At 46.7% G+C, this 15,066-nt stretch overlaps 1 long non-coding RNA gene across 1 annotated transcript in view; it reads right to left on the bottom strand.

Annotated features, from left to right (window-relative positions):
• The window catches only part of LOC139243930 (uncharacterized), a 50,074-nt gene extending 42,321 nt beyond the window's left edge, over positions 1-7,753 (bottom strand). Inside the window, exon 1 of the long non-coding RNA XR_011589811.1 lies at positions 7,415-7,753. This is a non-coding gene — a long non-coding RNA (uncharacterized lncRNA). The remainder of the gene's footprint in view (positions 1-7,414) is intronic.
• Positions 7,754-15,066: the final 7,313 nt, after the last annotated feature.

Genomic DNA, 15,066 nt, shown 5'->3' with positions numbered 1-15,066 from the left:
GCCATTCGGCCCTTCGAGTCTGCACCACCATTCAATATGATCATTGCTGATCATGCAATTTCAGTACCCCATTCCTGCTTTCTCTCCATACCCCTTGATTCCTGTAGCCATAAGGGCCACATCTAACTCCCTTTTGAATATATCTAACGAACTGGCCTCAACAACTTTCTATGGTAGAGCATTCCACAGGTTCACCACTCTCTGGGTGAAGAAGTTTCTCCTCATCTTGGTCCTAAATGGCTTACCCCTTATCCTGAGACTGTGAGCCCTGGTTCTGGACTTCTCCAACATCGGGAACATTCTTCCTGCATCTAACCTGTCCAATCTGTCAGAATTTTATATATTTCTATGAGAGCCCCTCTCATTCTTCTAAATTCCAATGAATATAAGCCTAGTCGATCCAGTCTTTCCTCATATGTCAGTCCTGCCATCCCAGGAATCAGTCTGGTGAACTTTCGCTGCACTCCCTCAATAGCAAGAATGTCCTTCCTCAGATTAGGAGACCCAAACTGTACACAATATTCAAGGTGTGGCCTCACCAAGGCCCTGTACAACTGCAGTAAGTTCTCCCTGCTCCTCTACTCAAATCCTCGCACTATGAAGGCCAACATGCCATATGCCTTCTTCACCGCCTGCTGCACCTGCATGCCAACTTTCAATGACTGATGTATCATGACACCGTGGTCTCGTAGCACCTCCCTTTTCCTAATCTGTCACCATTCAGATAATATTCTGCCTTCCTGTTTTTGCCACCAAAGTGGATAACCTCACATTTATTCACATTGTACTGCATCTGCCATGCATTTGCCCACTCACCTAACCTGTCCAAGTCACCCTGCAGCCTCTTAGCATCCTCCTCACAGCTCACACAGCCACCCAGCTTCATGTTATCTGCAAACTTGGAGATATTACATTCAATTCCTTTGTTCTTATGTTCTTATGTTCTAAATCATTAATGTAGATTGTAAATAGCTGGCGTCCCAGCACTGAACCTTGCAGTACCCCACTAGTCGCTGCCTGTCATTCTGAAAAGGACGCGTTTATTCCTGCTCTTTGCTTCCTGTCTGCCAACCAGTTCTCTATCCACATCAGTACATTACCCCCAATACCATGTGCTTTAATTTTGCACACCAATCTCCTGTGTGGGACCTTGTCAAAAGCCTTTTGAAAGTCTAAATACACCACATCCACTGGTTCTCCCTTGTCTACTCAACTAGTTGCATCGTCAAAAAATTCTAGAAGATTTGTCAAGCATGATTTCCCTTTCATAAATCCATGCTGACTTGGACCAATCCTGTCACTGCTTTCGAAATGTGCTACTATTTCATCTTTAATAATTGATTCCATCATTTTCCCCACTACTGATGTCAGGCTAACGGATCTATAATTCCCTGTTTTCTCTCTCGCTCCTTTTTTAACCTGGAATGTTGCTTATTTTTGGCTCTGTTTTTTGATGTTTAGTATGCATTTCCCCCTTGATTAAGGGAGTATTTCAGCTGACTCGGAGATGATTGTACAGTAAATTCCTTCTGTATGCGTTAAAGATGAGGACCTGCATTTTTCTCAGGGAAACCCAACTCTGGCTATTTTTCACTCTCTCACAGGGGGAATCTTTACCCCAACAACAGGTGGCTTTGGTTTGGGTAGGATGTTAAAATTATTAAAATGTAAATGATAAAAACCTGTACCCAACCTCCTCGAATCTACCCACTTCCGGTTTTAATGGAGGCGGGCATCAAATCGGCTCCCCGGAGGCAGGTCACTCACTTAAATATTTTAATGAGGATGCGTGCCTCAGATTTTACCTCCATTTTAAATTTTACACTAGCCGGAAAGGTTATCCAGCCCTCAAGTAACCCGCAGCTGAAGGGAGGTGAGGACTGCTGGATCCAGCAGGAAAGTACCTTTCCAGCACAGCTTGTGGGCCAGGAGGAGCAGGAGTGTTCCCCCCACCGGTCCACCAAGATTATCTGTAAACCACTCCTGCAATCAGCCGACCTACTGGGATCGGACCACCCTCCCTGAACCACGATGTCCCCCTGAGCAATGATTTCCCACTGACCCAGCCTTTCGAATCCCCCCTGCCCTGCCATCTTTCCGATCCCTCCCTCCCTCCCCCCTCTACAGCTTCCAATCTCCCTCTGAACCTTCCGGCCTTCCCCCTGCAACCCTTCCAATATCACCCCCAGCCTTCCTCCCTCCCGACTTTCTGATCTCCCTCTCTGACCCCTCCGATCTCCTCTCCGATCTCCCCCCACCCCCGGTCAAGCCCCCCGGGTCTTTCTGATCTCTCACCAGCCTCCTCGGGCCCCACGGCTTCCGATCTCCTCCCTCCCTCCAGCCTTTGATATGCTACCCCACTCCGGCCTCTGATTCCCCACTCCCCCCTTACCCCATTCTCTGATCTCCCCATCTGGCCTTTGATCTTCCCCCCTCCCACCACCAGCCTTTCCAATTTCTCCCTCCCTCCCTTTTCTCAATCTGGCTGGCTGCGGCAGGAAAACCGAGATAAAAAAATGTAATCAGGTCCTGAGCAAGTCTCAAAAAAGTAATTCTTGACTGAATGATTCATCTCTGACACAAACACAAAGAAATGCAAATTAGCAACTTTCAGAGCTCACTAAAGTTAAAAAAAAGCTTTACCTAAAGCAATGAATATTAAAATATTTTAAATTCTGATATGTTCACTTTACATAACCCACCTCTAATTAATGCTTTCTATTTTTTTCCCTAGAGGATAAAGATGATATATGGTTGATGCTGCGTCCCTATTGAATCAGGATTTAATGAGCTCATCTCCCTCATTTCTGCTGATAAGTTGTATACCTTTTCTGCTTGGTGATTGAAAATTAAAAGATAAGATGAAACAAACTGAGAACAGGATGCTTTATTATGAATTTGTAAAGATGTATGTGGAAAGGGAAGGAACGTAGAGGGATTGAATTGAACAAAGAGAATATAGCATTATTTGAAAAACAAATTATGTCTTGCCAATCTGGGAAAATAATTTGAAAAGCTTTAAATGTTACATCGAGTCTACTGCACTGAAACAGGCTATTCGGCCCAACTGGCCTGTACATGTTGAACCTCCGTTATCCAGAACTCCCTTATCCGGAACCACTCCTTGTCCAAAACCATTCCCAGCCACCGGGTGGCGCATGCGCAGAACTCCAAAATGAACAAATTGAAGACCTTCCTCGCTGCTGACTCCCACAATCGCTGGCCTGACCCCATGAACCACTGCCCCCGCCCCCATGATATCTCTGCCACATTCACAGCCCCAAATCAGCCAGCCCCGATATCCCCTTCCTCAGTACCTGTACCATCCAATTTAACGTGACCATCATTCATCCAGAAAAAGCCCTTATCCAGAACAGGCCAGGTCCTAAGGGTTCCGGATAAGGGAGGTTCAACCTGTGCCACCATTTATACTCCACATGAGCTTCCTCCCACCCCTCTTTATCTAACCCTATAAACATATCCTTCTATTCCTTTCTCTCTCATGTGCTTATCTAGCTTCCCCTTAAATGCATCTGTGCTATTCGCCTCAACTACTCTGTGTGATAGTAAGTTCCACATTCTAACTACTCTCTGGGTAAAGAAGTTTCTTCTGAATTCCCTCTTGGATTTATTAGTTACTATCTTATATTTATGACCCCTAGTTTTTGAATCCTCTTCAAGTGGAAACATCTCTATGTATACCTTATCAAACCCCTTTATAATTTTAAAGACCTCAAATGGTCACCTCTCAGCCTTCTCTTTTATAGAGGAGAGTCTTTCCTGGTAGCTATAACCTCTCAGATCTGGTATAAATTTTGTAAATCTTTTTGCAGCTTCTCCAACGGCTCTAAATTGTTTTTATAATATGAAGACCAGGGGCTAGAAATTGCCCCCCGTACAAAACGGGCGCACGCACCCTGTTTCAATGGTTTTTACCGCGGCTGTGGTTGAGGTCGCCTCTTGTGCGAAATTCCGCTCTTTGTTGTTTTTTTAAAATTCAAATCCAGATGTCGCTCCTAATGTGGGCGGTGACTACACGAGAGGGGTAGATACGCAGTGGTGGCAACACCTGAGGAGCAGAAGTTGGGGGCGGTGTGGAGTGACTGCCACGATGACATCATCATGGCACCGTGTCACCACACTCTCCCCTTCACTTAAAGGGGAGAACCTCTGCGATTTTAATACTTCGGCCCACTAGGCCACCAGGGAGAGTTGCAGTCAGGCCAGTGACCTGGCACCCAAGAGGGTTGCCAGGCTGCCTGTTGGCGACTCGGCCAAAACCGGGGGCATAATTGTTGGGCCCACCTGGCAGTTGGCCGACAAAAAAAAACATGGCGGTAGCGGCAGTGCATCCGCCCCATTAATTGAAGCTGCACCGCCATTGCAGAAGGCCAATGCCTCACTGGGCCACCAGGAAAAAAACTAATTTTGGCACCGCCGGGCAGGCCGAAAATTTCAGAGGGGAATGTCGCCGTCGGCAGGATGGAGGATGGGAGGGGGGTAGATTGGCGGTGCACACGGTGATGACGCACTTAAGACAGATCGGCAGCAGCAGAGCGGTGGGGGGGATCGGGGCACCGCTGGGAAACCTCGGAAGGACAATTAGGCTATCAGCAGCCATTCCACGAAAAGTCGGCGGCCACTCCACTCCGCAGAGTGGTTGCTGATTGGCAGTGGTAACAGGTCTTTAGGAGAGGGGCAGTTTCGGCCGCCAGAACTGTGCACAGTACTCCAATTAAGGTGTTATACAAGTTTAACATGACTTCCCTGCTTTTCAATTTTATCCCTCTGGAAGTAAACCCCAATGCTAGGTTTGTTATTTTTATGGCCTTATGGCCTTATTAACCTGTGTCGTTATGTTTAGTGATTTGTGTATCTGTACCCCGAGATCCCTTTGCACTTCTACCACATTTAGACTCTTATTATCCAAGTAGTATGTAGCCTCCTTATTCTTTCTACCAAAGTACACCACTTCACACTTGTCTATATTTAAATTAATTTGCCAATTATACACCCAAGTTTATTAATATCTTTTTGTATTTTGTCACAATCTTCCTTTGTATTAACTAAACCTACCAATTTGGTATCGTTCGCAAATATTCTGCTCAAAACCAGATTGTTTAGGAAACTAAAAACAGTAGATAACTCAAAATAAATGTGTTGGAACTTTAACAAATAGTTATGTTTCAGTAATTTGATTACACGTCAGTTCAGTCTTCCCCTCTTACTAGGACCCAGATGACAATAGCGGGGGGGAACTTCACATTGTTCGCTCCTCCCGTCCTCGCCCCCAGAAGTTCTGTGATAGGGCGGAAGGCAGAAGATATTAAGAGACAAAAGGGATGATGGTGCAAGCTGCAGACCTTCCCTTTTGTTCTTTCCTCCCCTCCCCCTTTTCCCTGCCCCTACACTTGCATAAAATCTGTTACATCTCTAACTGTTTCTTGTTCTAACGAAGGGTCATCAACCTGAAACATTAAAGGGGCGAAATTGAGTACTGCTGTTTTTGAGGCGGTGTCACCGCCCGAGTGCTGATTTTACCTCCAGGCGGTAGGTGCAGGTTCAAACTGCCAAGATCAGTTTTTATGTCCAAAGATGAGAGAGCAGCGCTAAAAAGTTGTGTTGCACAATCATCCTCGGGCAGGAGCCCAGGACGCCGACTGGTTGTCGCAAGGACAGGTCGCCGCCTTGCTAGTTGAAAAATGGGAAGAAAAGGGAAGAAAGAATAAACCCTGAAACTTCTCCGACCCACACACAAACTTCCCCACTGTTACAACTAAAAAAAGATGAAATAAAAAAGAAAGCAACTTACCTGATCTCTGGGCGAATACGCCCGAGCACCGCGATGTTATCTTCACTTTTCCCAGGCAGTACGCACGCCTTGCCATTAGGCATCTGTACAAACCAAATATCACCAGAGCAGCGCCAAGTGGCTGGATGACTTCACCACGTGGATGACGTTAGACGGCACAGCGTTACCTCTTGGCAAAGAGCCTACCGAATTTCTCCCGAGCTGTGGACGCCGCTTATCACCGATGTTAAGCCTTTGCCATCCCGTTAGCCGTCTAGCACCAGTGCTAACAGGCAGCCTTATAAAGGGAATTTCAACCCCTTTGTTTCTCTCGCCACAGATGCTGAGTATTTCCAGCATTTTCTGTTTTTATTTCAGATTCCAGCATCTGCAGTATTTTGCTTTCACATAGAAGGTAAGATTTTTTTCCTTTTAACTTACTTTAACGTGGAGCCAGGAGTTACAGAATGCTTCATCTGGCTTCACAGAACTACTGCGGGCTGCTGCCAGTCAGTGCTCACAGCTCTCCCATTTGCTTCCCTCCCCCTCCCAGGACTTACCTGAGGGATCTTGCCAGAGTTGCAGCTGGCCCATTTGATCTAGAGGAAACAGGTGAGCTACAATTGTACAGGGTTCTGATGAGACCACACCTGGACTGCAGTGCACAGTTTTGGTCTCCTTATTTATGGAAGGATATAGTTGCCTTAGAGGCAGTGCAATGAAGATTCAATGAAAGATTGTGTAGAATGGGCCTATATTCTCTGGAATTTAGAAAAATGAGAGGTGATCTCATTGAAACCTGTAAGATTCTGAAGGTTATTTACAGGGTTGATGCTGAGAGATAGTTTCCCCTGGCTGGAGAGTCTAGAACTAGGGGGCGCAGTCTCAGGATAAGGGGTCGGCCATATGAAACTGAGATGAGGGGGAATTTCCTCACTCAGATGGTTGTGAATCTTTGAAATTCTCTGCCCCACAGTGCTGTGGATACTCAGTCGTTGAGTATATTCAAGACAGAGATCGATAGTTTTTTGGACAAGGGATATGGGGATAGTGCAGGAAAGTAGAGTTGAGGTCGAAGATCAGCCATGATCTTATTGATTGGCAGAACAGGCTTGAGGGGCCATATGGCCTACTCCTGCTCCTAGTCCTTATGTTCTTAAGTTCTTATGTGCTACAGCAGGTCCAACAGGCCACAGAGCCCACAGGTAAGGCCCAAGGTTCAATTTTGAACGAACTTCAAGCTTCTGCTGAGCCACCAACCATTTTGGGCCTGCAAACGGTCCTAAATTAATATCTCCCCCACTCTCAATTTCATCAATGGCATGTCCTGGCACTTCATGGCCTCACACCATGCACAAAATATACACTAAACCCAGGACATAATGGCAAAGAAGAAGGGGGCGAAAGTTAGGGTCCGGATAAAGCCTATTACCGCCATTTTATGGCAGCCATGTGGCAGAATCGAATGGCCGCCGCATTGCAGCTCATTGGTCGCCACAATCCAAATTCACCTCGGGGATTTTTTGGGTGGTCCCCACTTCCGCCCCGACCGTCGCAAGCGTTTCATCAAAGTGTGCACCGCCGCTCTGCCACCACCTCCATCCCACTCCGTGTGAAATTTACCTTAAAAAAATCCACGAGCCGCTGCGCGGTGTCCCCGGCAGCTTTTCAGTTGGTGCACCTTGTTTTTTGTGTGTGAGGCACGGCAGCACGACGGCCCTTCAAGGGGAGGGCGCACTGCCATGGCCGTCATGTTTTTTTTTGGCCAGTCGATTTTTTGATCAGCCGGACCATTGTGCCCCCGGGTTCGGCCGGGCTGCCAACAGGCAGCCTGGCACCCCCTCTTGGGTGTCAGGCTGTTGGCCCGGCTGAAACCCTCCCAGGTGACCCAGTGGCCAAATCGAGAAAATCGCTGCCTCTCCCCTTTAAATGAAGGGAGAGATGTGGTGACGCACACGCACAGTGACCCCACCAGTGACAGCGGCAGAGATTCTGTCCCACCCCCACTTCTGCCCCTCACCAGCACTCAGCCCTGAAGTGTTTTGATGGGTTTAGCTAAGAATTTAAAATGGGATGAATGGCCTCCTCCTGTTCCTGTTGGACAGGCCCGAGGGCCTGAATGCCCTCCTCCTGTTCCTATGGGATAGGCCCAAGGGGATGAATGGCCTCCTCCTGTTCCTATGGGACAGCCCCAAGGGGTTGAATGGCCTCCTCCTGTTCCTGTTGGACAGGCCCGAGGGCCTGAATGCCCTCCTCCTGTTCCTATGGGATAGGCCCAAGGGGATGAATGGCCTCCTCCTGTTCCTATGGGACAGCCCCGAGGGGTTGAATGGCCTCCTGAATTTGCTGGACTGGCGCGTTTGATGGCGAACACTTTAATTGGACATTTATGCTCTCCGTTCATATCGCGCCAAATTTACCTTGCAATTTTCTGGAAAACCAATCGACGGCCTAGCGAGGTCGCAGACCAATCACGTGCCTCTATAAAAAGCAGAGAACAGATGCAGATTGAGACATTGCACTGGGATGTCAGAGAGCAGCTAATCTCTGACATCAACCTGAAACCAACTTTTAAAAAGTGAATAACAAGTTTAAAATAAAGGTAACTTGTTCAAAGGCTGTAAAAAGTAATCATTGGTGTTTGCACATCCCCTTTTCCAAAGAAAGATCACAGAAAGATTTAAAGGAAAGATCACAACATTTTGAGGATGAAGACCTGGCTTCTTGGACGAGGCATGAACAGACGCTGAGGTCAAGGTCAAGGGCAAGGGCTCCCCACAAAGTCAGCAGGGCAGCGTGGAAGGAGATGGCCAAAGCACTGAGCTCCGCATTGGTCAGTCTATGAGCGAAAGTCCAGGGCAGAAAGATAACCTGACAAGGGTAGACGCGGTAAACATTTCACAGGGCTTCACACCGGAAGTTACAATCCTATGATGAGCAGTATCAAAACTTGTCTGTCTCTGTAATTGTTTTTTGAACAGTGGCTTGTGCTGGGAAGGAGTTGTCCTTCTAATTCAGCGGGGGAAGCTGAGGTGCGTTCAAGATGTGATCCGTTTGTTTTCTCAAGGCAAAACCCAAATGCGAGCCATCAAAGCCTGTTGCCATGGGAGATAGTCTTTTCAGAGTATGAATTTGACAGCTTCAGTTTCTGATGAAGAAAACATTCCAATGGTTCAAAAGAAGCCTGTCAGCTTGACAAAGTGCAGCTCACCTAATCTTATCTCTCTTTACTCCCCTCAGGGCAAGTTGGCGCAAAATACGCGGGAACGCGCACGGAGCGATGGCGGAATTCCCTTCCTAAAAGAGCTAACATATCGTGAGGACAGGGCCTTGAAGATGCAAGGATTGTGCAAAGCTGAGCCAGCCTGAGGTTGGCACCGCATTGGCACCGCCAGGTGAATATCGCAGCCTCTCATGAGATTTGTCTCCTGGTCAGCGAGCTACCCAGGGATGAATCTAAGAGAAGGGTTGATGGAGATATTTGAAGTTATGCATGGGGTCGATAGGCTGGATGAGGAAAACCTGCTTCCACTCGTTGCTGCAGGGTGGGAAGAGGAAATTAGAGTTGGAGAATGCTTGTCTGGTGTCTGAACTCCGGCATTGACCACTTTGGTCACATTGCGTTGAATATAAAGCTGGCTATGCAATCAGAGGATTGTACGTGCTACACCATTGTTTCCTTTTATTCTTCCTTCCCACAGCTCTACAACAACCAGTTGACATGAGGACAGAGTACACTGAAGCAGAGGTTGAACAGGTGCAAAAGGAACTGGGGAACTAGGAGCAGGGTGAGATTCTGGGAGGAAAGGTGGGAGAAGTGGCACGGGCACTCATCCCCTTGCTGCACCATGAGGCTGTTGAGATGGAGGGGACGTGAGACCATGGACAGCTTCTTCACGCTGTCCCTCTCAGGTGTCCCACCTTCTCATCAGCTCCCGGCCTCTCCCACTCTGCATCAGGGCAACCATCTCTGCTCTCACAGGCAGACGTGAAGCCCCAGCTACGACCACGGAGCCTGTGTGACAGGAGATACAAAGTCTGAGACTGAGAAGTCAGGGGATCAGGGAGCATTGGAAGGCTGGAGTTGGGGGGGCGGGGAGGAAAGGGGGGATGATGCACCTCGGTCTCCTGTCCTACCCAGCGCGAGGATAAATGGGCACAGGACTACAGGGGTCCATACCTGTGAAGGAGGAGAATGTAGGAGCATTGCGGGTATCTGTGACATTTCTAGTCCCATCGACCGCTAGGGGAGGCTCTCCTGTGGCAAGGCGTGCACAATTTTTTGGAAGCTGGAGAACCTCCGCTGGGAGGGCAGCAGTCCCTGCGGCCATTTCCTTTCATCTTCAGGCTATGTGCCACACGCACAAGCCTTGAAGGACCCAAATGGCTGAGGACCGCCGGTGAATGATGCAGCCACCAGCCGGTCGATGGCCAGAGTCGGTTGCCGGTAGGTCAGGCCAGGCCTCTTCCCCATGTCCCCTCAGAGAAGCATCTCTCATTGATGTTCCCCGACAGACTTGGTGGTCTTGCAGGCCGCTCGAGTGCCACAAGGACTCAGGCATTTCACGGGTCACCCTAAAACGAGGCGCAGGTGTCAGTGGGAGCAGGGTGGCTCCTTGCATGGGTCCAGGGACATGCGGGTCAGAATTCTAGGGCTCCACGGGCCTTTCAGCTGCCAAGTGAAAAGGGGAGCCCTTCCTACCGGACAAAATTGTGCACTGCGCAGGAGACCATTCCATCTTTCATCATTTCATCATGGACATACTGTAGGAGCACCCCCCCTGCCCCCGCCCCCCAAACTGGGATATCCCGGTACCATGTGATGGGTGATCTCAGCACTCCGATGGTCCTCTCCACCACTTGCTGGGTTGTCCCATGTGCAGTTGTACCTTTCCTATGCTGCGTTGTTGGTATTGTAGAATGGTGCCATCAGCAATGGCTTTATTCGATAAGCTCTGTCCTTCACAATTCCTCCACCTCCTTGTTCCTCCCTGCTGATTAAGTTACAGATGATGATGTAGTCAAGAACAAAGGCATTGTGAGAGCTTCCTCAAAGCTGAGTTTACATGCAGAAACCTAATTTAAAAGGAAAAAAAGAAGACCTGCATTTCTATAGCGCCTTGCACAACTACCGGACGTCCCAAAGCGCTTTACAGCCAATTATGTACTTTTGAAGAGTGCTCACTGTTGTAATATACAGTTTCATTGGGTGCAGCTATTGCGAGATGTCCCAGCAAATTATGACACCACGCAAATAATGGCTTAACTCACTTACTCCATTACTTCACAGAAGTTTTACGCCTAGCATTAATGTGTCAATACTATGGCGCAAACTTCCAGGAAATTCATCTCAACAAACTTCAGCAAATTTGAACTCATGAATTTAAATACATTCAGCTACACCATTACTTTTCAGTCTTAGAGGCAACTGCAGGAAACATGGCATGAATCTTGAAATTAGCGATCACCATTGACTTGACTTTGGAGGGAGGAGCTATGATGATGAATTTTGCATAATTTCGGTGAGGGTGCAATAGTCCCAGGAAATGATGGCATAAGTGACATGCCATTATTTGCATGCGTTTTCATTTCCTGGGACTTTCTCGGTCTAAAACTAAACAAAAGCCATAGAAGTGCCATTTTAAAGTCTTCAGGAATTTCTGGGTGTGTAATAAAACCAAGAAGGTAATAAAATGATAGAAAATTTGCACAGTATTCAAAATGCTACATGTTATTTACTGCACACTAGTTCTTGACACGTGCACGTTAATTAATAAGCGTAACGTGCATTAATTAATGATGAGGTACACAAGAATTGACTGGTCTTCGGAAATTAATTTTTAATTAAAACCTGTTTTGCTAAGAAAGGATTAAACTAACTAAAAGTAAATGTAAACTAGCATGATGCTACTGCTACATTTGTTAATAACAAATCTAGACACTACCAAAATGTCGTGAAACACCATTTGCAGACAGGAATTAGTGACAAGATGGCAGAATTACAGTTCATACAGTAGATTTACAATTTAATTTGGAATGACGCAGTTTGGACGTTTGTAGAATAGTATAAGAATTAATTAATGGAGTTCTAAAGAACACTGGGAGTAGATTTTATGAATTAGACCCCCTGACACAGAGCTTTACAATAAGGGAATTCAGATACTAAAAAAAAGATGTGCCTTTTACAACCTGAGGATATCCCAAAGCGCTTCACAGCCAATGAATTACTTCTGAAGCGCAATCACTGGTCTAGTGTAAAAAAACATGACATCCAATTTGCAAACAGCAAGGTCCCACAAACATAGCAACATAGAAACATAGAAAATAGGTGCAGGAGTAGGCCATTTGGCCCTTCGAGCCTGCACCACCATTCAATAAGATCATGGCTGATCATTCACTTCAGGACCCCTTTCCTGCTTTCTCTCCATAACCCTTGATCCCTTTAGACGTAAGGGCCATATCTAACTCCCTCTTGAATATATCCAACGAACTGGCATCTCTCTGCGGTCGAGAATTCCACAGGTTAACAACTCTCTGAGTGAAGAAGTTTCTCCTCATCTCAGTCCTAAATGGCTTACCACTTACCCTTAGACTGTGTCCCCTGGTCCTGGACATCCCCAACATCGGGAACATTCTTCCAGCACCTAACATGTCCAGTCCCGTCGGAATTTTATATGTTTCTATGAGATCCCTTCTCATCCTTCTAAACTCGAGTGAATACAGTCCCAGTCGATCCAGTCTCTCCTCATATGTCAGTCCTCCCACCCCGGGAATCAGTCTGTGAACTTCGCTGCACTCCCTCAATAGCAAGAACGTCCTTCCTCAGATGAGGAGACCAAAACTGAACATAATATTCCAGGTGAGGCCTCACCAAGGCCCTGTACAACTGCAGTAAAACCTCCCTGCTCCCATACTCAAATCCCCTCACTATCAAGGCCAACATGCCATTTGCCTTCTTCACCGCCTGCTGTACCTGCATATCAACTTTCAATGACTGATGTATCATGACACCGAGGTCTCGTTGCACCTCCCCTTTTCCTAATCTGCCGCCATTCAGATTATATTCTGCCTTCATGTTTTTGCCACCAAAGTGGATAACCTCACATTTATCCACATTATACTGCATCTGCCATGCATTTGCCCAATCGGCTAAACTGTCCAAGTCACCCTGCAGCCTCTTAGCATCCTCCTCACAGCTCACACCACCACCCAGCTTAGTGTCATCTGCAAACTTGGCGATATTACACTCAATTATTTCATCTAAATCATTGATGTATATTGTAAATAGCTGGGGTCCCAGCACTGAGCCCTGCGGCACTCCACTCGTCACTGCCTGCCATTCTGAAAAGGACCCGTTTATCCTGACTCTCTGCTTCCTGTCTGCCAACCAGTTCTCTATCCACATCAATACATTACCCCCAATACCATGTGCTTTAATCTTGCACACCAATATCCTGTGTGGGACCTTGTCAAAAGCCTTTTAAAAGTCCAAATACACCATATCCACTGGTTCTCCCTTGTCCAATCTACTAGTTACATCCTCAAAAAATTCGAGAAGACTTGTCAAGTGTGATTTTCCTTTCATAAATCCATGCTGAGTTGGACAGATCCTGTCACTGCTTTCCAAATGCGCTGCTATTTCATCTTTAATAATTGATTCCAACATTTTCCCCACTACTGATGTCAGGCTAACCGATCTATAATTCCCCGTTTTCTCTCTCCCTCCTTTCTTAAAAAGTGGGGTTATATTAGCTACCCTCCAGTCCATAGGAACTGATCCCGAGTCGATAGACTGTTGGAAAATGAACACCAATGCATCCACTATTTCAAGGGCCACTTTCTTAAGTACTCTGGGATGCAGATTATCAGGTCTTGGGGATTTATCGGCTTTCAATCCCATCAATTTCCCGAACACAATTTTCTGACTAATAAGGATTTCCTTCAGTTCCTCCTTCTCACTAGAGCCTCAGTCCCCTAGTATTTCAGGAAGGTTATTAGTGTATTCCTTCATGAAGACAGAACCAAAGTATTTGTTCAATTGGTCTGCCATTTCTTTCTTCCCCATTATAAAGTCACCTGATTCTGAATGCAAGGGACCTATGTTTGTCTTCACTAATCTTTTTCTCTTCACATACCTATAGAAGCTTTTGCAGTCAGGTTTTATGTTCCCGGCAAGCTTCCTCTCATACTCTATTTCCCCCCTCCTAATTAAACCCTTTGTCCTCCTCTGCTGAATTCTAAATTTCTCCCAGTCCTCAGGTTTGCTGTTTTTTCTGGTAATGACCAGATACTTTTTTTTGTTTAGTGATGTTGGTTGAGGGATAAAAATTGGCCAGTACACCAGGGAGAGCTCCCCTGCTCTTCTTTGAAAGTGCTGTTATGTATTTAACCCTTTGTAACTTACAGTACACCTGACCACCAGAGGGCCCAGCTGTTTGTGTTCCAAGGTATCCCAGTATCCCTTGGGAGCACAGTATATAAGCAGGCCACCCATGAGGTACCTGCACTCTGGAACCTTAATAAAGGAGCTAAGGTCACACTTGCTCATTACACACAGTACAGTGTCTCAACATTTATTATGAGTGTAACAATTGGCGACGAGTTAATGAACAACCACTCAAAAATGCAAAGAACTGTTGGCATCCTGGAGAAGTTCTCAGAAGGAGATGATTGGGAGGCTTTCGTTAGAGACTCAACCAATACTTTGTGGCCAACAAGCTGGAAGTGACGAGAATGCCACCAAACAAAGGGCGATCCTCCTAACTCTCTGTGCGGCAACAACCTATAGCCTCATGAAGAATTTCCTGGCCCCAGAAAAACCAACAGAAAAATCCTAATAAGAATTGTGTACGCTGGTCCGGGAGCAGCTAATCCTAAGGAAAGCGTTTTGATAGCGAGTTATCGGTTCTACATGTGTCAATGATCGGAGGGCCAGGAAGTGGCGAGCTACGTCACCAAACTAAGGCGCCTCGCAGGACCTTGTGAGTTTGAGGGATTCCTAGAACAAATGTTCAGAGACTTTTTTGTACTGGGCACCGGACATGAGACAATCCTTTGCAAACTGTTGATTGTAGAAACAAGGAATCTGAGTAAAGCCATAATGATTGCCCAGGCATTTATGTCCACCAGCAACAATACCAAGCAGATTTCACAGAACAAAGAAGTTTCGGCCAGTACTGTGCATAAAGTAACGTCAGCTTTGAGCAGAAATGTACATGGCAGAATGTACACACCAGCTGCTGTGGCCCAACCTCAATTGACCCAGAGACCGCCAT

The sequence above is a fragment of the Pristiophorus japonicus genome, chromosome 1 (assembly GCF_044704955.1).
Source record: "Pristiophorus japonicus isolate sPriJap1 chromosome 1, sPriJap1.hap1, whole genome shotgun sequence".
Taxonomy (NCBI): Eukaryota; Metazoa; Chordata; class Chondrichthyes; family Pristiophoridae; genus Pristiophorus; species Pristiophorus japonicus.
The sequence above is the reverse complement of the archived record's forward strand: the minus strand, read 5'-3'. Positions and strand labels throughout refer to the sequence as shown.